Here is a 23,545-nt window from a genome sequence, read left to right as displayed (position 1 = left end):
CTCTCTCTCTCTCTCTCTCTCTCTCTCTCTCTCCACACACACACACACACACACACACACACACACACACACAGAGAGAGAGAGAGAGAGAGAGAGAGAGAGAGAGAGAGAGAGAGAGAGCATCCTGTATATACAGATAGACACACAGCCTTGGTAGATGTTAATGTAACATTAGTTTCTTTATAAAATAAGAGCTCTTGCAAATAAAAGCCAAGGCTACATGAGGATCTAGCTCTTTTGCAACCCCTTTCTCTCTGGGTCTCAGTAGGTACTGGCACTGTTGCTCTCATAAAAGCCTAAAGATAACTCTTTGCGGGAAGCATTTCCCTAGGTTCACTGACTCTCAGATTTTAATAGTTTTATGAGTCAAAACAAATTATATGTGACTCAAGAATAGAAAGATGAAGCTGAGGATGCCTGATGGAACCCATCCCATTTAGACTCCAATCCTGATAGGGGCTGAGCATGATAAACCACTGACATTTATAAGTCCTCCCAGTCCTAAACATAGGTGAATTTCCAATTTCATGGCTATGGTGGCTGAATTGCTGGCCAGTTCTCCAGAGGAAAATAAGAGTATCACAGTGATTCCTGTTTTTCTATCAGCTTGAAGAACTACAGAAAACCTACTCTTTGGTGGCAAAACTACTTTACTTTCAGAAGTCAAATACACACACTAGAGTTATCATCACCACCACCATCCGGGAAAGAGCATTGTTCCTAATATGTCAGTTCAGTTATATTTGATGAGGCTCCATCATGAACAAAAGTTTGGATGAGGCACAAAAATGAAAGCTCTGGCCAGCATTTGTGTACAGGCAATAAAACCTGGAGAAGTAAATATCTTTAGGGTTGATTTCTAGCTTTGAAGATTGGTACATAACAGTGAGACCCAGTACAAAATAAATATGTACTTGTTCAAAGATATTTAAAAAATGATGACATTGCAGGAGGTAAGAGTGTTTGTTTTGCAAGTATTTGTGTCTGAGTTTTAATCCCTAGCACCCATATAAAAATCTGGACATGGCAATTCTTGTGTATAACCACAGCACTGTTGGATGGAGACAGAATACTTGCTGGACACCAGCTTAGCTCCAGGTTCAACAAGAGACCGTCTCAAAGGAATAAGACAGAAGGACAGAGTAGGACACTCTGCATCCTCCATTTGTACATGCGCTCATACACCTGCACACACAAGTTCATATAACACACACACACACACACACACACACACACACACACACACACACACACACACACACACACACGAGGCACCCTCACATGTATAGTCACAGGAGAACATTCAACCAGGCATGAGGCTGCTTTAAACAAAGCCCTATGTGTCTGCACGGGTCCTATTTCCATGAGGTCAGCACCACTCTTACCATCACATAGTATATCCAGTAGATTTTATGTGTATTGAGTCAATGGGTAGGACTTATTTGTTCATCCTGGAAGCCTCAGTGCTATGCAGCTTCTGCATCAGTTGCATTCTCTTTAAATGCTATAAATATTTGCAAGAAACTTGGATTTTATTTGTTAGGTGGTGGACAGTAATGAGTTATGAAAGTCTGTAGCAGTCTAAGTCAGAGGTTGTAAACATGGTCTCTAAGCCAGGAACACAAGCATCATCTAAAAACTTGACAGAAATACAAACTCAATAGATTCACTCAGACCTACAGCATCAGAAACTGGGTGTGGAACCACTGAAGTGTACCTAATCATGACAAAGTCTGAGATACACTAAACCAGAAAATAAAGGGCCATGGTAGAGAGCTGGGGACAATGCCAAAACAGTAAGAGACAGGGCTGTCCAGAGGTAATGACTCGTCAATTGTATGAGAATAAAATCCCGGGATAATTCTCAAGTTTGATAGCTGCTGATACGGCTACCCTGTGGTACCACTTACTAAGACAAGGAAAGGTTGGTCAGTTCTCAGCCAACAGGAGGAATCGAATTTGAGAAAACACATTGATAAGATCTCCCAAATCTCTATACACACCATGTTCCTACTTTCAGATGCTCAGAACCATTTAATCATAAATGGTCAAAATATTGTAAATGGTAATAAATCGGTAAGATATAAAATAATTTTAATTATCTAAAGATATAAGGCGCTATATTTTGTTACAAATAATCAGATAAAATAAGATGCATGGTGTCCAACCTACACCTGTACCTTCATTACATTCAGAGAGCCTAACCTACCCACTACAAGTGGAAACTAAAAACCCAGAGAGTACTTGGTGGTTGGACAGACTAGTTGGAATGAATAGAAGGATCAGAGGGATGAAAAGACAGAGAGAGCATACTCTTTGTATTATATTAACATGCATCATATATTTCATGGAATGTCCATGCAAAAATAAAACCATAAAACTAAATAATAAACAAAGATGAAATATTTTGCAGAATATAAACCAGGTAGAGATTTTTTCATCTAGACTTTTTAAAAAAACTTTCACAACAAAATAAGTAAACAAACTAATTCAAACAATGGCACCAAAAATATACAAACAAAAACATTTCACGAGAAAGAGAAACAATTTGGGTTTTTTTTGTTTTGTTTTGTTCTGTTTAAGACAGAGTCTCTGTATGTATTCTTGGCTGTCCTGGAACTCACTTGTAGAGCAGGCTCTGGCGTTAAACCTACAGAAATCCTCCTGCCTCTGCCTCACGAGTTCTGGGATTAAAGACACCCTGCAAGTGTACATTTAAAGTTTTTGTCTTTAGTTATACTATGAGAAATATAATTAAAACACAGTATCACTAGAACTGTAAAAACGACTAAAATGATGATGCCAGGGGCTAATGAAATAACATTAAAGGCTGCCATGGGGCAACTAGACCTTATAAATGTCTGATGAGCATTTATATCTTATAAAGCAGTTTAGTAGGTTTTTAAATTTCTAGGCACGTGCATATCATATGGTGAGGCACAGTGTTAACTTAACGACACTGGTCAGTTTTGTAACACAAAAGGCATATGTATATTAGAATATTAGAAATAAAACTGTGCCTATTTGCAAGTGGCATGATTATCTCAGGGAATTCCAAATCCTCCTTGAACTAACATATGAGCTCAGGAGGGCCACAAAACAAACATGGGGAAAAAAACCAATTGTTTTTCTAAAAATTGGCAACGAACATGTACTGAAGTAAGCATGCAATACCAAATACAACCACTCGAAGTATGAAGTACTTAGGAATAAATCTAATAAAACATCTGAGAATTTACATGCTGAAATTTCTCAATGAAGGATGAAAGAGGTTGCTGATCTAAATAGAGACAGATCATGTTCATGGATTGGAAGACTCAACAAAGTGTAGCTGTCAATTTTCCCTGAATCAATATACAAATTGAGTGCAATTCGTAACAAAATCTCAGTAAGACTTCTTGTGGCTAGATACAAAATTGCTTGAAAGTTAGTATTTTAAAAAGCAAAGAAACTATGAGCTTAAGGAATTTTTAAAGAGAAAAATAAAGAGTAGGGAGTCACTAGCTAATCTGGAGATTTAATTCATAGCTACAAAGATCAAATCCATGTGACGCTGGTGAGAAAGCAGAGAGACATATCAGTGAAATACAATGGAGAGCCTAGAAATAGATGCACACCAATATATGCCCTGTTAAATTTGTGACAAAAAGTCCAAAAGCAACTCTGGTGAGGAAAGATTGTTGGTTTTTTTTTTTTCAACAAAACTAGAGCTTTGGACACCAGAAGCAAAATACTACTTTAGTCCTACATCTTCTAAACACTATGATTTTTATATGACCCATGAGTTATAAATTTCTGGAAAATATAAGAGAAAATCTTCATGACTGGGTATTAGGCCCCTTTGTTCTTAGAATTAACACCAAGAGCATAAATCATGAGAGAAAAAAATGACAAATTAGACCTCATCATAATGGAAATGTTTGTTCCATGAGAGATGCTATTAAGAAGATGAAAATACTTGTTATCCAAAGAGTGGGAGGAAAATATTTTCACTTATCTAATAAGGAATCACTGTCTACAAATCGTATTTGAAAGTGCTGAAAATACAATGGCTTTTGTAGAGGCATTTCAAAAATGATAATACACAGACACCAAAGAAATACTTTAATTAGGAAAATGCAAATTAAAGGCAAATAAACTATCGCTGTAAATCTTTTAGAATGACTGAAATTTTAAAACAGTGTGAGCGCTATTGAGGGTACAGGAGATGAACACATCAGTGTTAGAAATGGAGAATGGTACAACCGTGCCCAAATTGAGTTTGGCTTTTTTTAATGAGCACGTATACAACCACTGCACGATCCAGTTCATTTTATTAGGCATTTATCCCAGGTAAGTGCAAACGTGTGGTCACAGAAGAGCCTGTACACAAATGTTTTAGCACATTTCCTTATAATAGCTCAAACAAGAAAACAACCTGATGAGATTTGGTGGGTGAAAGGTAAGTAAGAAAAGGGTAGTGCATCTATACCATGCAATACAGTAGAAAGGAATCATCTACCGAGACACAACGGCTGTCTGGATATGTCTCCAGAGAACTATGTGAAGTGGGGAAAAAGTCATAATCCAGTTCCTGATATCATATGATGCCATTTACACAATAATCTTAAAGTGACAGTGTTATAAAGCTGTAGGACATTCTATGGATTGCCACGGGTTTACTTGTAGTTAAATGCTTAGGGGAAGTGAGCAGTTACTCGAGGGCTATAAGAGTGACCAGTGGAGATGAAACACAGTCTTCACTGCTCTGTGTCAGCATTCTGAATACTCGTGATTGTCCACTGTGATTAACAACTGAACAGTTGTCAGCCCAAATCACTTGGCACTGTTGCTGGTTTTCTCTGTGTTGTCTTCACTCCACATCTTGGTTTCTGTCCTTGCAAAACTCTCTCTCTCTCTCTCTCTCTCTCTCTCTCTCTCTCTCTCTCTCTCTCTCTCTCTCTCTCTGCCTGTCTCTCTCCCTCTCTCCCTCTCTCTTTGTGTGTGTGTGTGTGTGTGTGTGCATGCATGTGTGCATGTGTGCTTGCAAGTGCTGAGGATTGAAACAAAAGCTTCCTGAGAGCTAAGCAGGGACTCGCTGCTAAGCTTGATCTCAGCTGCTGCTGCTTCTTCTCCCTCATCCGCATCCTCATCCTCCTTCCCCACCCCTAACCCTTTCCTCTCTTCCTCCTCCCTCACTGAGGACTATGCCCTTTTTTAAAGTGTGCATCCACTTTATTTAGCCATAACACCATAGTCCCTAGATCCACTTAACCTGACTAGAGAGAAATTCTCTGCAAGTGAATAATTTAAGGAAGGAATGTCTACAGTCAACCTTCCCATTGATGGAATTGTGTCCTTCCCTTAGAATTCTCTGCATACTTAAATGTGGATTGTGTCAGAATATGTGCTAGACTTACTGGGTTAAATATTAGCAAACTGTAGTTTTTTTATCTGCAGACATAGTGTTAATCTAAATGTGATAATTTTTTTCTTCACCTCAGCAGATTCTCTAAAACATCCAGGAACATTCACCTGGAAAATTGGCACCTCCAAATACACTAGAACATTAGTTAGTTCAAATGATTTAAAGAAGAAGGGTTTTCGTCTATTTGAGGTCATAATGGAATTCCTTTAAATGTTTTTTCCATGGCCATCTCAGTATGTATGTACACATGTTATAGGTTCATATAGCATCACTCCCACAGTAGGGGAAAGTATGACCTCACTTTTGGACTATTCTGTCTTCCTATATGGCATACACATTCTCTTCCACAAACTACATTACATCTGTACCAGTTTCCAAACCATGAAACAACAGACTCATAGAATTACGGAGTATTTAGAACTGGAACAAATTTTAGGGGTCAGGAGTTTATTGCGTTTTTTTTATTGTTCATGTCTAAATTCTAAATGGTGGTTTTGAGCTGAAAGGCCCTGTTTGAGCGAAACTCTTGGAAAATCACATCTGTAGGCATCATGATCTGTTACCTCTTCTGTCAGGCATATATATTGATTACAGTTAGTCAAATGTAGGACACTTGGTTCTATTCTAACATTATTCCCATGAAATTATAACATATAAAGTTCCTCCCTTTGGAAAGTCAAGAGATGGGGTTGGAAAAGGAGGGGAGGGAATTGTAAGCTTTGAATACCAAGCAATATTTTAACTGGAATGGTTCATGTGTAACACCCCAGATAAAGAGAGTCTCCAGCTGAAGGCATGTGAAGTAGTTGATGATAGTATACAGAAAGCATGTGTCCTGGCAAGGAGAGCTCTGCCTCTCTCAGCTGTCTGTTTTAACCTAAAGTCAGAGAGATGCAGAGAAACAACACCATTTTAATTAGCTAAAATACCATTTGTCTGGGAGCTACTATTTATTTATTTTACACATTTTAATAAAAACTGTTTATTATACCTTTTAAAAATAAAATCTTACTTCTAATACTAGGCATCTCTCTTTCAACCTGTGTTTACTTTGATAACAAAAATAAACTCCCACCAAATGATAGTAATGCAGTCCCATCACGTGAACATGACATATCTGAAGCATACTAAACAAATGTATTATTCCCATTTTTCTGTTAAACTTTATTTTATCTATCTCATTTTATAATTTATACATAATTCTGAATTTCTTTGTAAAGTTTCTATTACTTCATCTATGATACTATTTCTAGCAACAATCATTACATTAACATTCAACAATTTTCTAATAGGCTCTTTCTTTGACTTTGAGTATTTAGACTAAGTGTGGGACGGGTTTATAAACTGTAACAAACATAATAATTACACACAGAAAAAGGCCATGAATTCATGAATTTGAGAAGGAGTGGAAGTTCCATGGAAGGAATTAGAGGGGGCAGGGTAGTGAAGTAAAAACAGTATTTATATATCAAGTTCTCCAAAAGTAAAGTTTTTAAAAAGAGATTGCTGTATCCTATGTTTGCACGTAGACACACACACACACACACACACACACACACACACACACACACACATTCACACACATACACGCATGCAGAGTCACACATAATCTTGACTCAAAATACCTGAAAGAGATCAAAGAATGTCCATTTCAAACTCCCAAGGGATATAGGTGCTTTGTACCACAGTGACTACAATTGATCTAGGATTTTCTGTCATTATGAACACAATTGCTTATCTTTCTCTTTATTCTAGAAACAACTCCCCCACCAAACAAAACTGCTTATACCATTTCTCATAATAAGAATTCTGAAATGCCATTCAAGAGGCTAGTTCTTGCCAGGCAGTGGTGGTACACACCCTTAATCCAGCACTTGGAAGGCAGAGGCAGACAGATCTCCAAGTTCAAGACCAGTCTGGTCTACAGACTGAGTTCCAGGACAATCAGTGGTACTTAGAGAAACCCTGTCTCAAAAATAAATAAACAAATAAATAAGTAAAACAAAATAAAAGATTAAAAAAGAAGCTAGGTTGTATTTCATTAGATACTGGTTATGCACTGTTCTCACTAAGGTACACCATAACATTTTTGTTTTGGGTTTTTTTTTTTTTCGAGACAAGATTTCTCTGTGTAGCTTTGGAACCTATCCTGGCACTCACTCTGGAGATCAGGCTGGCCTCGAACTCACAGACATCCGCCTGCCTCTACCTCCCAAGTGCTGGGATTAAAGGCGTGCACCCCAACGCCCTGCACACCATAACATTTTAAAGTAGGCTAAGTCTGAATTTGATTTTGTCGATTGCAACAAAATGGAAGTTTCAAGGCATCAAAAGAACTTTATGACACTATTTTCTTTAAAAATCAATCAATCAACAGTCAAATGTTCTCTTAAGGCTTAATGTTCACTACTTAGAGTAGTTTCTAGCTCTAAGTTTGCATCCCCCATGACCCTGCTTTCTGGCAACGGAAATGAAAGGAAATGTGTGTAGCACACATCTGATCTCTGGGAGGGAATTCCGGTGATTCTCCCACAGTAGAAGGGTACTCAGCTTCTTTTGTTGCTGTCCTTTCAGGGCAGACATTATGGACTATGGTGCTAATTTACTATTTAGACATAAGAAATGTCTTCTGGAGCCTGGGTCCTCACTATCTGGGCTGGCTGAAGACGTCTTCAGGCCTTGTGACACCAGGCAGGCGGGAGCCCTTATGATGAGCACATATGTGGTGGAGAAATGGGAGAGAAGGAGAAGCAGAATGGTTCATGTGCTATGGAAAGAGGCAGAACTGAAAAAGTGAAGGCAGTGAGGAATAGGCTGATGTGGATGGCTTCTGACACCTGGGGTCAGGGTGACTGTCTGGGCCTGGGCTGCTGCCAAGGGCCAAATCTGGGTATGTGGTCCTATTGCAACCTGGATCTATGTTGATATCTATGACCCATGTTGTCACCAAAGGCCAAAGGATGCCTGGGTTTGGGCTGCCACCTGTGGCCATGTTGGTGTCAGAGGATTGTGCCGCCACCAGGGCCATGCTGATCTGAGTGCCCTGTGCTGTCACCTGGGGCCATGGTGACATCCAGGTCCCAGACTGGGACTTAGGGGCATGTTCAGGTCCATGGACCTACCACAGCCTTCATTTGTGTTGATGTCCATGGCTACTGTTACTATCAAAGGCTGCATGGATATCCAGGATCTAGGCCTCAACCTAAGGCCATGTTGGTGCCTGAGGACCCTGCCCATGCCAGGATCATGATGATCTGAGCAGCCTGTGCTGCCACCCAGGGGCATAGTGTCATCAGGGCCAGGCTGCTGCTGAGGGCCATGTCTGGGTTGATTGTCCTCCAGTAGCCAGGGTCTGAGTTGATGGTAGTGACCCCTGTTGTCACCAAGGGCTGTGTGGATGCTGGGACCTGGTTAGCCAACTGAGATTATGCTGCCACTGGGGCCATACTTTTTTGGGTGGCTTGTGCAGGGGCCATTGTGATATCCCAGCCATGTCTGGGTCTTTAGTCCTGTTGCAGCTGGGGTCTGTGTTGATGTTCATGGCCTATGCTACACAGGGGGGCCATAGGAATCATGCTTCCAAGGCCTCCCCTTCACTGGCCCTGGGATAGCTGGTCCTGCCTCTTACTGAACACTGCAACAGGAGAGCTAGACCAACCCCTCATGGGAGATCTGTGTCCCCCATCCCAACACCCTCCCTCACCCCTCACCACAGGGCATAGGAGAGCTGGCCCTGCCCTTTGCCTGAAAGGGGTGATCCCAGTGACCCAGACTGCCCAGCTCGACTACCCCCAGGCCCACATCCAGCACCTACCCCATCTATGACCTGCTGGAGTTCATGAAGGGCGTGGCCATGTGGAAGCCTACCAGCAGGGTCTCCAGGACTCAGAGCAAGAGCAGGATACCCGAGAGGAGTTTCAGTGAGGATCCAGTGATGATGGTGTGTCAGAGGCCACAGACCTTAAACCAGACAAATGACTCACTGCAAGGAACATTTGTGGGTAGGGCTGCTTGGACAAAAAGGTATACTGTGTTACATTGCAGCTCCCAGTGCCACTAGGATGAATGAAGAGGTGTGGGAGAGGCAGAAAAGACAGGAGTGCGAGGTGGGATTTGCTTGTTTGATTGATTATTTTGATTTGTTTTTAATTAATTTGGTGGGTGAGGGATAGATATGGAGGGACTGGAGGAGGGTTGGATTGGGGTGCATGATGGGAAATTCCCAAGAATCAATACAGGATTACGTTAGGATAAAGAAATATCTTTCTTCTGTAATGCATGGAATCACAAAACCATGTGGTTTCTAAACAGAGAACAGTTTTTGCTGAAATTCGCAAATATGACACACTGTTACTTTGGCATAGCACAGAACTCATCTTTTAAGGAAGATGTCCCTTGGAGTTCTCTTCTCATCACCAAGACTGTTGGGAGCTGTGCAGCCTAGTTTCGTGCCAGGGTGTGAGCACTCCTCCAACAGGTCTCCAGATGAGGCAAAGCCCATGGGGTCAGGGTCACTTGGCAAGGACCAGTGGAATACTGCTCTTCTCGTAATATTGATGGTTCTCTTGGCAGTTTTTAGTGTCACTTTGTCAATCATACATGGGACAGATGTGATCATTCCTGGAAACCCCATTTTTTTCTCTAACATTTTCCTTTCAAATTCCTTGGGAGCTAATGCTTCTCAGGTTTCTTGTCTGGGGGTGCCAGCTGTCACTTCAGACCCCAGGGAGCTGTTCTGATTCAGTGCTGACAGGATGGGAGGCAGTTCACCTCTGTTTCTGTAAATATGCTTTGTTTAGTTTTGAATGATATTGTTGTTCTTGAAGATGTGTACCTGTGTTTATCACCTTTTAGTTTTGTAAAAACTAAAGGACGTACCTGGCTCGACATTCAGACAAGCAAGCAAAATAATGTGTCGTTATTTTGGTTTAAAAGATGTTTTGATATTAAAGTTGGGGAAAAACAATATTTGACATACTTACTTTTGCCAGCAGTTAATGTTGGAGGGTGGGAAAAACATCTATGCTAGTGTGGAAAAACACACTTGTTTCTGAAGTGTAAATAAAAATGGCTGGAGCTATTCAGGCTGGCCACTTGTGTGAAACTCATCTGGTGGCCAGATATTTCATTTCTTCATGCCAACACCCCTTCCCCATCTCAGGACCTGAATCTGAGCTGTGGCAGGACCACAGCACAGGACAAACTGTTGCTTGATGCTGTAGGAAGGCTCATGTTCATTAGGATTTTTCTGATGTTCTTATAAAAATTTGACAAATATTCATCAGTGGTATTTATCTTTTAGTCATCAATTCCTCCCTTGCTTTGGAGAGCTCTGGTCTGAGGAACATTTGAGTTTATTTTGTAATTGCACTCCATGGATCAGGATAAGCGTCTTGGAGTCAGAGCTCTTTTCTCTATGTGCATCTAACATCATTTGCCACCCAGAGAAGATGCACATTAAGACTGCGTGGAATAAAGAGTAAATGAAATGCCTATGGATTGGATTGGAGGAAAATAAAGGCATCAAAACTCATTGGCAAATCCCAGTGTGTCTTGCAGAAAGCCTTTTAATCATAATATATTCATTCTCATTGTCAGGATGATTACACTTGCTCAAATTTATAGGTTCTTTTATAAAAGATTTTCATTATACTCACAAAAAAACAATACTTCACACATCAGTAAGTGCGGAGACTGACCAGTCTATTTCCCCTTAACTGACAGCATTCACAGTCACTGCATTGTGTAAAATAATGTTGTTTCTTCCTCCCTTTATCTTGCTTATGTCTGACCTTCCATTAAAAGTTGCTTAGGAACTGCTCAGTGAATAGTCAGGGGTGCTCCTTGCTGACATCTTCCTTTTGTGACTTCTCAGCTATTCTGTCAGCCCACTGCCTTTCCATAAGCATTTTTAGGCTTCTTTTCATCTCCTTTCAACAGGCAAGACTAAAGCTCAACATTCTCCCTGCATTGAAAGGAAACATCCGCTGTGCCTGCAGCTTCCCTGCACACAAGAAGCCTCCATACACCTGCCAGCTGAGCGGGGTAGATTAGCAGAGCTTCCCCGGGCCTTTGATTGTTTTAACTGCTATCTGCAGTGTGCTAACCAAGTCATGAAGTTGTTTTCCCTTTCTTTCTTTCCTTCTTCCTTCCTTCCTTCCTTCCTTTCTATCTTCCTCCCTCCCTCCCTCCCTCCCTCCCTCTTTCTTTCTTTCTTTCTTTCTTTCTTTCTTTCTTTCTTTCTTTCTTTCTTTTTTTCTTTCTTGTTGAAAACACAGTCTTCCATGCTAGCCGAAATTAACCTAAATTGGAATGAGGACACAGAAAAGGAACCCTGGGGCTTCCTTCCACAAACGACAAAGATTGATCCAAACTCTACTGCAAACACAGCCAAGCTCCAATTCTAAACCAGAATTCTCCAATATGGGAGGCATTGGGTTCTCAGTGTACAAAATCTGCCATTGCTCTGGGCTTCTCTCATGTCAGCATCTCCGTGGATAGGACTGAGGGGTTGAACTGCACAATGTGGACAACCCAGAAGGCAAACCACCCAGACTACATCAGACAACCTATGAGAGTGAAGCAAGATAGAAGAAACTCAGCATCCCAGGGGAGTTATAATCACCGGAGAGGACAGGAGTAGAGATGTACAGCTTGCCTAAAATCGTCTCTTGCTGTGGTGGGTCTAGGGGAACAGTGGGTCTATTTGAACCATGGGAATAGCTGCATTGATTTTACTGGAAAGGGAAGGAAAAAAACTGATGGGGTAAGAGCAAACCTAACAAAAGGGAGGAAACAATGTTAAACTTGCACAAAGGAGGTTCAGTTCAGAAGCAGGGGAAGAGCTTAGAGTAGATGTGGAAGGCAGAAGCCAGACCATTGTTTCCTTGTGGTTTGCACATGATGGTCATGGTAGTGCCCTGCTTGCTAGCCATTGGCCCTGCCATCTGGGCAAATGTCTGTTGGCTGCTGTCTGCTATTGTTTCATGGGAGGACATCAGCCTGCTCTCTATATGCAGCTGATGCTTTCTGACACCTGGACTAGGAATTTCTTCCTGATCTTGTTAGCCATGCTGGTGCTTCCCCTGAGCATTTGGACACCGACTTACATTTTCCCCTTGCCTTCTTCCAAGTTTAACATTAACCTTGTGTCATTAGGAAAGGGTGCACCAGATCTATTCCCACACTGTCTGCTTTCCATGTCCCTGGATTCCACATCGCCACAGTCCATCCAACTATGACTGAAATGTCCCCACAATCATTACTACCAACCATGTACAGATATCTTCCTTGTCATTATTCTCTAAGTATGGAGAGGGTTTGCCCACTCTTTTTTTTTTTAAGTTAGAATTAGCATTTGGTTTTGTTCCTTTTTTATTTAAATTAGAAACAAGATTGTTTTACATGTCAATCCCAGTTCCTTTTCCCTCCCCTCCTCCCCTGCCCTCCACCAACTCCCTGTCCCATCCCCGTTCTGCTCCTCAAGGAGGGTGAGGCCTTTCAGGGGAATCTTCAAAGTCTATCATATCATTTGGAGCAGGGTGTAGGCCCTCCCCCTTGTGTCTAGGCTGAGAGAATATCCCTCTATGTGGAATGGGCTTCCAAAGTCCATTTATACACTAGGGATAAATACTACCAGATGCCCCATAGATTGCCCAGGTCTCCTAACTGACACCCAGGTTCAGGGGATCTGGATCGGTCCTATGCTGGTTTCCCAGCTGTCATTCCAGGGTCCATGAGCTCCCCCTTGTTCAGGTCATCTGTTTCTGTGGGTTTCTCCAGTTTGGTCTTGACTCCTTTGCTCATCACTCCTCCCTCTCTGCAATTGGATTCCAGAGTTCAGCTAAGTTTTTAGCTGCTTCTGCTTCCATCAGCTGCTGGATGAAGGCTCTAGGGTGGCATATAAGGTAGTCATCAATCTCATTATCGGAGAAGGGCATTTAAGGCAGCCTCTCAACTATTCTTAGATTGTTAGTTGGGGTCAAATTTGTAAATCTCTGGACATTTCCTTAGTGCCAGATTTCTCTTTAAACCTATAATGGCTTCCTCTATTATGTTATCTCTTTTCTTGCTCTCCTCTATTCTACCCCCACCCCACCCCACACACCCCCAACTCAATCTTCCTGCTCCCTCATGTCCTCCTCTGTCCTCTTCTTCTCCCCTTCTCTTTCTCCTAGCTCCCTCTCCCCTCCCCCAATGCTCCCAGTTTGCTCAGGAGATCTTGTCCCTTTCCCCTTCTCCAGAGAATCATGTATGTCTCTTTTAGGGTCCTCCTTGTTTCCTAGCTTCTCTGGTGGTGTGGATTGTAGGTATGCCCACTCTTCACATAACCTTTGCATCTTGTTAGTTTCTACAAATGGTATAAAATGATTTAAAGTGTGCTGAAGGGTGTGCCTTGGTTGTTGACAAATTGTGTGCTAGGGATTTGAGTATCTGAAGTATGAATGAATTAAAAGTATGTGAGCTTAATAAATCATATTTATTGAAAATTACTAAATTCCATTATTATAATTCCCAGAAAAAAAACAAAGATATGGGTATTTGTTTAAGCCTACCTACTGAGAAATTATTTTTTTAAAGCACCACAATATTTTTGTTATTTTTTCATTTTTCTGATATAAGTAAAACTGAAATTTGAGGCTAAAAGTTTACTTTCCATTTTATTGCCACACATATAGGTTATATTAGATATTCAGTTAATTAGCAAAAGAAGGTTTGATAATCTAGCCGAGTGTATGAATAAACAATAATAAACCCCCTCTTTTTTTTGATTTGGTTATTTTACTGCATAGAAACTGTCTCTGGGAAGCCAAGTAGGGCAGTATGGCAGCACACACTCAGGAAGACTGCAGATTGCCACTAGTCACAGGCCAACCTAGCAAGAGTCTGTCTTTAAAAAGAAAAGAGAAAGCCTCTTGTGGGGAACCAGTATTGTACAATTATATTCATGTCATGCTGTTTCGTCAAGTCCAGGCGACCATTTAATGTTGAAAATTGAAAAGAATTGAAAATGTAAGTTTCACAAATTTGGAAGAAGACAGCAGTCTCTAGAGTGAAATAGAATCTCTTTCCCTTCGATTCCAGCAACATAGAAATTCATTCACCTCTCATGTCTTCCATTCCTCACATCCAGGCCAGTCACTCAGCAAGACGTCAGGGTCAGCAGCCTCAGAAGCTGAGTCTGCTGTGCAGAGAAACCCTTTGGATACAAAATGCCAGTGCTTTCAGGGTAGGTTTTTTCTTTTCACCTTCTTGCTGAAAAAGAGAAGGAAAGAGCTATTCATTAAGCACCTACCACAAGGCAGGTGTTTTGCCAAGTGCTTTGTATACATTCTCCCTCCTAATCCTCAGGTAACCCAATGAGGAAAGCAACTTTATCCCCTTTTCACAGCCCAGAGAGGATCAGTAACCCACCCTGGTCATCAAGCCTTGGGTGGATTATGACCTCGGATCTGTCTGCTTGCAAAGCACTTGGTCCCTCAACTAAAACTCTTCAAACTCTGCCTTGTGAACACCTTGCAAAAATAGTCTTGCTTCTCTAGTATTTTAACCTTGCTTACAGATTTTGGAGTTAAGTAAATCTTCAACTAGAGGCCTCTTTTTTAATTTTACTTTTGAAATTTTATTTTAAGGCATTATTATCATGGAGGAGACAGTTTTCTTTCATTATAGAACATTTTACATTGTTTTAAAGTATATTTCTAGGGCATTGATGACCTAATTAAACAACTTTAATTAAGAGTATCATTAACATCTTTAAACAGCATAGCAAAACCTAACCAAGAGCAGCCTTCCTTCAATCCTTTTCTAGGTCTCTATGGATGCATAGCAAATTTGTTTAAAACTTAGATGCATAAAACAATAGCCATTTTATGGCTAAATCAAAACTACCAATGACAGTTTATGCTGGAGAGGATGTGGAGAAAGAGGAACACTCCTCCACTGCTGGTGGGAGTGCCAACTTGTACAGCCACTTTGGAAATCAGTTTGGTGACTCCTCAAGAAAATGGGAATGAGTCTACTCCAAGATCCAGCAATTCCACTCCTAGGCATATACCCAAAAGAAGCACATTCATATAACAAGGACATCTGTTCAACCATGTTCATAGAAGCATTATTTGTAATAGGCAGAAACTGGAAGCAGCCTAGATGTCCCTCAACTGAAGAATGGATACAGAAAATGTGGTACATTTACACAATGGAGTGTTATTCAGCAGAAAAAAAAAAAACAATGGAATCTTGAAATTTGCAGGAAAATGGATGGAACTCGAAGAAACCATTCTGAGCGAGGTAACACAATCACAAAAAGACAAACATGATATGTACTCACTCATATGTGGACCTGCTTTATGATACATAGTAGTGACTGTGCTTTATCAGAGCTGTTTTTAATGATGTTGCTCAGAATGGTTTCCTTCCAGATGATGATTGAGAAGCTAATTTTAAAAAAATGGTGCCAGGTAACACAAGAGTAACAGAACAGTGCTGTTTTTCTGGGATTTACCTTTTTTTTTTTAAATGGAGAGTGCTGAATGTCTCTACAATTTTGTTCAAATGACTGCAGAACCTGGAAAAGCTGTTGCTGCTATTGATGCATAACATACTGCCATTATATATATATATATATATATATATATATATATATAATTTGAATTTTTGGAAACTTTAGCTGTGCTGTCAACTTTGGAAAAACGTATCACAGTTTACAGTGTTGAGTTGGCATTGTACAAAGATTAACAGCCATATTGGTCTAGAAATGTTGAACTTAATTTTTTTCCATTTGTACAGGGGTAACACACTGTATTAAATATGTAAGGTCTTAAAAAAACAAAGAAGGGATTTTGAGAGCCCATCCCTTGTGAAGGGATGCTCTCTTGACCTGGACACATGGGGAAGGGCCTAGGCCTGGCCCAGGATGATATGGTAGACTTTGGGGAGCCCCTTTTGAGGGCCTTACCCTGCCTGGGGAGTGGAGGGGGGATGGCTAGGGGCAGGTGGGATGTTGGGAGGAAGGGTAGGGAGAGGGAGAAGGGATTGACATCTGAAGCAAGCTTGTTCCTAATTTGAGCTAATAAAATAAAATAAAAAATTTAAATGTTAAAAAAATAGCCTTTTTATTGTATGTCATAATTTTTGTGGGTCAGGAGTTTGAGCATGGCTTAGCTGGCCAGTTTTCCTGCTCGGTGTGGATTTTAACTGAAGTCAGGTATACAGCTGGCTAACTGGCCAACCTTGGGAGTCCAGGGTAGCTGCCCCCAGGTCTAGGTCTCTGGATGCTTGGAAAACTAGATTCACCTAGGCTTGCCATCTGATGTGACACTAACTCTTGTATAAGGTGGTCTAACTGTTGTCAGACTCTTAGTCCTGGAGAAAACACCCCAAGTGGAGAAATAGGAGTCACTGCCATAAAAACTGGCTTAGTGCTATTTCCACTGTGTTCTATGGTTCTATAGGGAGGGATTACACTTCATTTATGGACAAGATGGTGTGTTGGCTACTTTCTCATTGCTGTGATGAAATACTTGATGGAAGTAACTGGAGGGGGTGGGAGTTGTCTGTGGTCCAGAGTGCTCCATACATCACCGTGGGAAAGGTGTGGCAAAAACTCAGTCAATTCATAGTGTCAGGCGATTGCAGTAACACCAGCCAAGAAGCACGAAAATAGTACCAGAAGGAGAGTAGAATTGTAACCCTCAAAGCACCTCCTGCCAAGTGGTCCAGCTCTGTCAACCATGCCTTCTGCCCCGACGGTTCCATAATCAAGCCAGAGAGCATCAGCAACTGGGACTAAATGTAGCAGGGGTAGGGGTCACATGCAAATCATAATCTGGAAAAACCAAAAAAATATTATTTTGGAAGACTTTCATGTAGCACAAAATTTAAGCTCACCCATTTTAGATCATGAAAATTGGAGGCTTAGCCTTATGACAAAAGTTATTAGAATGTTTAATGAAGCAAGACAAGGGAAATTTGAAAATGAAAACAAGCATTGGTAAATTATTACTTATATGGAAATCTAGAAAACTTCATGATGATAGAAATCTTCTCCAGGGTTTGGGTGATGTCACAGCAGTCACTAAAGCCTTGCAAGTGTAAGGACCTAACTTCAATCCCCAGAACAAGGGTGAACATGCCAGGCAGTTTGGTGGCATGAAGCACTTGGAAACAAAAGAATCCCCAAAGCTCAATGTCTTTGCTGAGCCCTAAGCCATTGAAAGACTCTGTGTCAAAGGAGGAAGATGACACTCCTTAGGATGGCTGCTGAAGTTGTCCTCCGTACACATTGAAAAACTGCCCTCCAAATTCCAAACTTGGTTCAGTTTTAATGAACAAAAAGTGAGGGTTTTGCACTATATTAAATACAAGGAATCTCATACTAGGTTTTTGTTCCTATTTCATTCTCTAGTCTAGAACAATGAATTACAAATAAGATAATAGCCTGATATGTCTTCTTATATAGAATTATCCAAGACTCTATTGATCTAAGAAACATGAAGGTTATTTTAAAACCCTGTTGCTAGCTCCTTGAATACAGCATCAAAGACTACACATTTTTGGACTCGCCCACCCCTTTTGTGTTTTATAACAAAGATGTAATAATGCTGCCTTGTGGCAATTAATATTACCTAAACACTCGACAGAATTTGGAATCACCTGAGAGATGGGCCACTGTAGGTGTCTGGTTTGTGGACCTATAATGGTGGCCACACCCCTTTGCGTGTGGCTTCAAGCAGATGGAAATGAAAAGAGAGGAACTTGAGGTGTGACTTTCCTTTGCACATTCTTTCTATAGGGTCAGCGGATCTGGTAGGAACATCACGGAAACACTCTAGGAGTTCTTTTTATTTTTCTGTGTAATTGTCCCCAATAAACACCCATATATCATTTTTAAAAAATAAAAATAAAACCCTATCGCTGCAATGGAGGAGACTGCTGGCTTAGGGCAAAGATTGGTTTCCATTCTTTCCATAGTAACAGTTTAGGGGCTGTACATAGGGTGGTGTAAGTCACAGGCTTGCAGGCTGGATGCCTACTTTGTAAGTTAAAACAGCTATACTTTTCTATTGCTTACGCCTGTTTTCATTTTACTATGGTAGTGTTGCATTTAATCTACAAAATGGAAAATATTTACTGTCTGGCCCTTAACAGGAAAATTTTGTTGACCTCTGTTCTAGGTCATGATTTCCCAAGACTTCTTTGTAGTTAACCCTGATACAGGATCCAAGAGCAGAAACAGAATGCCACCTAAGCCTGACTTCTGAAAAAATGTGAACCTGCTTTTAACAGCTGCAAGCCAATGTAACGGCAACTTATTAATAGCCTGACACCAAAACAATTCTCTAAGAACACTGACCCCTGAACACTGTATGGAGGGAAAAGAAGTTAACATTATAAAATAATAAAAAATATGAGTTTTTAAATCTGCTTTTCTTGTAAATGGAGTATAACATTAGTAGTAAGAATGAAGTAAAGAATGTCCACATAATTCAATATTTTCATGCTCCAAGTAGAGTATTTGAGTAGTCTCCTATTCTACCTTTAGGAAATAGTTTATAGAATGGAAAACAAAGTTGTAAGCAAGCTTTACATCTCACAGATCAGAAGCATAACTTGTCTCTTTCAGACTTGGTAAATACAGGCAAACCAGAATCCCAAGGAGGCATTGCTAAGGCATTAAAAGCACACTACCTCATCAGCTTCAATGTTTTCATGTTCAACCTTTGCGTTCTTTCCATTCTACCCCATAAGATCCAGACTCTGACTCACCTCTGTCTAACTAGAGTGGTTCTGACCGAGAAAAAATAATAATATTCTGATGAGTTACACAAACAGATAGTAAAAGTCATCTCCAAAGTTTGCTGAGATGATGTGAATTCCATACTTCCTTTATCTCTCTACAGTTTGCACTTGCAATTTAATACATTCATCCATAGATTGGTACATTGTTCTTTTGAAGCACTTGAAAACATCAGAGAGACAAACACATAAACAGATCTTTAGGAAGCCACAGTCAAATCAGAATGGTAAACTAGTGATTAGAGGTGCAAATGGCACTTGGCTGCTTGGTCAGTAAGTCTGGCAGAGTCTGGACATCCCTGAGATCCACAGACCCCATTCTCTGTGACTTCATTGTTAGCCTTGAACACAATTTGCTTGAATGCCAAATTTAGGCATCCTTCCTAATTAATGTTTTTTTTTCAAGCTCCTTTCAAAAGCCATTGGATTTTGATTAGCTCACAAAGGAAGGATTCACTTCTGAGCTCATAGTTTTCTGTCTCCTTAGCAGTTAATTGAGTGAAGAATAATGGCTTCCCTGTAGGGAAGCTATGGACTACACTGAGAGGTCGATACCTCTTTAGTCTCTGGAAACTTCGGTGACATTAAACAGTCAGTGCTGAGTAAATTTAAGCTCAGAATTAGAGAACAAACTGATGGATCTGTACACATCTCAACTGATGTTTCCTGAGCAGCTGGCTCAGTGTGAGGGTGTGTATACTGGCTCAAGCCCTCTGCTTCTCCTCTGGCAAAATGTTCATATGTTCATAGTGTTTCTATTCTTTACCTTATGGTGCTATCAACAGAATCAAAATTATTCCTTCTAGAAATTAGATTTCTTTTGTAAACCACATTTCCATATGTAAGTTACAATGCCTACAGCAGGTGTGTGTGTGTGTGTGTGTGTGTGTGTGTGTGTACCTTTGGTCTTACACAATTATAGCTAAACTGTGTTATTATTTGCTTATATGTCATGCAAAGTGAAAGTAGCAATGGACCTTTCTTTACATTTTAACTAATTATGTTGGCTTCTTCACCTACTAAGAAAGTAAGAGACTCTTATCCCTAAGCCACGTAGGAAGAGTAATCTCAAAGGCTGGGGAGATAGTAAAATGCTCACCTTATAAATGTGAGAACATGAGTTCAATACCCAGCAGTCACATTTTAAACACACCGGAGGGCTGGAGGGATGTCTCAGCAGTTAAAGGAATTCACTGCTCTCACAGAGGACCAAAGTTTCATTCCCAGCACCTACAGGTTCATGGCCACCTGTAATTCCATCTCCAGGCGTATTTAAAGCACAGATGCTGCACTCACATACACATACCACGCCCCCATGAACACATGTATGCACTCATACACACATACGTGTGTGTTTATTAGAATAATTTTATTCTATTTTTATTTAATTTTTTATTCTAATTATTTTTAAAAAATAATTTTTTTTAAAAAAAGAAACATCCTATCTTTAAAAAATAAATGAAGTCACGTACCTGAAGGCTGGCACTTAAGGTTGTCCTCTGACCTCCACATACACAAGCACGTACATTCATGGGCAGCTTCATGCACACATATGTACCGGCACACACATACACATAAAGAAAAACAAAAGGGAAATGTAGCCCCAAGGCAGATGCACGCTCCTATAGAAAACATGCAGAGATATAGATACTGAAGAATCAAGACAGTCACAAGTTTGAACAGTGTGCTGGCAGCTTTAGGTCAACTTGACACATCAGGGTCATCGGAGAAGAAAAATTGATCAAGAAAACATCTCTGTAAGACTGGCCTATAGGCAAGTCTGTAGGGTTGCCTTTGACAGATGGTTGATGTGGGAGGATGCAGCCACCCTTAGCATCTTTCAGCCAATGTTTGGTGAGAATTGGAGGATACATTTCCTAACGACCTTTTTTTGTTTGTTTGTGTTTTTGTTTGTTTGTTTGTTTGTAACATCCTCAATACTCCTTGAGTCGTACCCCTATAGAGCCAGGTCTTTCCTCACCTTTGCATTCTCTTTCCCAGTCTCATATTCTGCTGGAGTTCTGGTGGCCTCTCTGGGCTTTGCCATGGCTCTGACGGCCTATCTTAGTTACTTTTTGTTGCTGTGATACAATACCATGACCAGAAACATCTATTGTTTTGGCTTACAGTTCCAGGTTAAACATCACAGCCAGGACAGAAGGCTGAGAGATCACCCCTCATCTATGCAAAGGAAATGGAGGCAAGGCTATAGTAGACGACTCCACCCCACCCCACCCCACCCCTGAGATGTATTTCTGCTCGAGAGGTTCCCATACTAAAAGTCTCATAACCTCCCCAAACCATCAGCTGAGGGACAAGTGTGTATATATCTGAGCCTATAGGAAACATTTCCCATCCAACCAGTAGCATCCCACTGCCTGGGCCCCCATTGGCTCATGGCCACCTCAGGATGTAAAATGCATTTTAGTCCAGCTTAAGTCCCAATAGCTTTTTAATGATTTCAACACTGTTTAAAACCCAAAGTCTCTTTGGCAATTCAAATCTCAATTGTGACCTCATGCAAAATCACAAACAAATTATATACTTCTAACAGACAATAGTACAATACATACATTTTCATTCCAAAAGGGAGGAATTTGAGCATAGTGGGGGAAATACTGGACCAAATTGAAACTGAAACACAGCATAGCTCCACCTCTCCAGCTTTGCTGCTGCAACATACATCTGTCTCTTGAGGTAGTTCCACAACCTGCTTGCAGCTCCCCCATTCTGGAATCTCCAGCATCTTGGGCATCTCTACTGCAGCAGAGGCTTCACTTTCACAACTTCACACAGTGGCTCCTCAGGGCCTTATTGCAGGAACACCAGGCCTGTCCCACACCACCTGGTCTCACCAGTCCTCTGAAACTGCACGGGAAGGATTCATGACCCTTCACTCTTGCTTCTTTCATGCCTCCAAAGCTGTACCTCATGGACAACACTGCCAAGTCTGGCTGCCAGTTGGAGATGCACCAGGCCCCAATAATCTTGTTGTTAGGAAAGATGTCTGTTAAAGAAATGTAGTCCTTTCCCCTAACCTCCCCATGACGACTGAGCCTTGTTGTGTATTTGCTCCTGTAATGCACCTTCTCTGGTCTTCCCCTTCCCTACCTCACTTCCCCACTCCTCAGCCAGCACCTTTTGAAAACGATTCTGCAATAAGCTCCTTTCATCCACGTCCTTGTCTCAGCATCTGACTTTTACAAGCACCTTTACCCTTTTAAGGAAAGTATCTCTTCTATTGTCAATTTTATGTCTGTCTCTCACAGTGACTCTTACACATATAAAGTTTACACATGAAAGTAATGAGATTAAAAGGGAAGTTGGAAGCAGCAATCAAACTCACATATGTGCAAATGCATTAAAGAGTATAAATGATCATGAAAACGGGGAAAGTTGGGCATGATGGAACATGCCATTAATTCCAGTACTCGGGAAGCAGAAGCAGGAGACCATGAAAAGCTCAAGACCAGCCTGGTCTAGAGTTGTGGCTCTGCTTCTTCCTCAGGATCTTTGATGCCCTGGTCCACAAAGGGAGGGAGTTGAAGTGGGGAATAGGGTTCCAATGGCTGTGGACACAACAGAGATAGTCCTCCAGGAGATGACTTCAGTGAATCAGCTCAACTTTATTCCAGAGTATAGGAAATATATAGGGTTGGGCAACCTGGGAACAAACCCTAATTTGCACTGAGTGGCACACTCCTATCCTAAGGCTTTGTATGTGGCAGCAGGGTCCTATAGCAGAGCTCCTAGCACAAGACTACCATACCATATGTGCAGTAGGGAAAGACTTCTAGCAGGAAACTGTGTCACGAGTCATACTAGAGGTAAATCATGCACCAGGCTGAAAGACAGTTTTCAGATACGGTCAGTCCTCTGGGCCTAGGGACATTCTCCAGATAAGAGCAGGTAGAGAGCAGGAAGTCTTGCCGGGCAGTGAGGGGAGTCCTCCATGTTGCTAAGCTTAGAGAAAGCTACCAGGCTATGGTAGGCTGCAACCTCTGACGGCAGGGCCTCCCAACATACAGCCTTCAAAAGAGATAGAAAAGAAAATAGGAAAGAAGACCATTTACAGAGGAAAGGTAAGAAAGGTATGCTCTTGCACTGGTCCAATTTCCTGAAACTGATGTCTAGATGGCCTCCTTCCTCATTAACTTAAGCACAGTTCTAATTGCTACAAGCCAAGACTGCAGGCCTTTGAGAGTGGCTGGAGAAATGTGTGGGGAATGTATCTAAAGAACATGTGTGTTCTCTGGAACTTAGTGCCTGCCAGAGAGTCCATTAGGCAGTTTATGATTAATTCCTCACCTGCTGCGGAAAAGCTCCAGTGTTATGAAGGGA

The sequence above is a fragment of the Cricetulus griseus genome, chromosome 2, assembly GCF_003668045.3.
Source record: "Cricetulus griseus strain 17A/GY chromosome 2, alternate assembly CriGri-PICRH-1.0, whole genome shotgun sequence".
Lineage (NCBI taxonomy): Eukaryota > Metazoa > Chordata > Mammalia > Rodentia > Cricetidae > Cricetulus > Cricetulus griseus.
Note: the sequence above shows the minus strand (reverse complement) of the source record.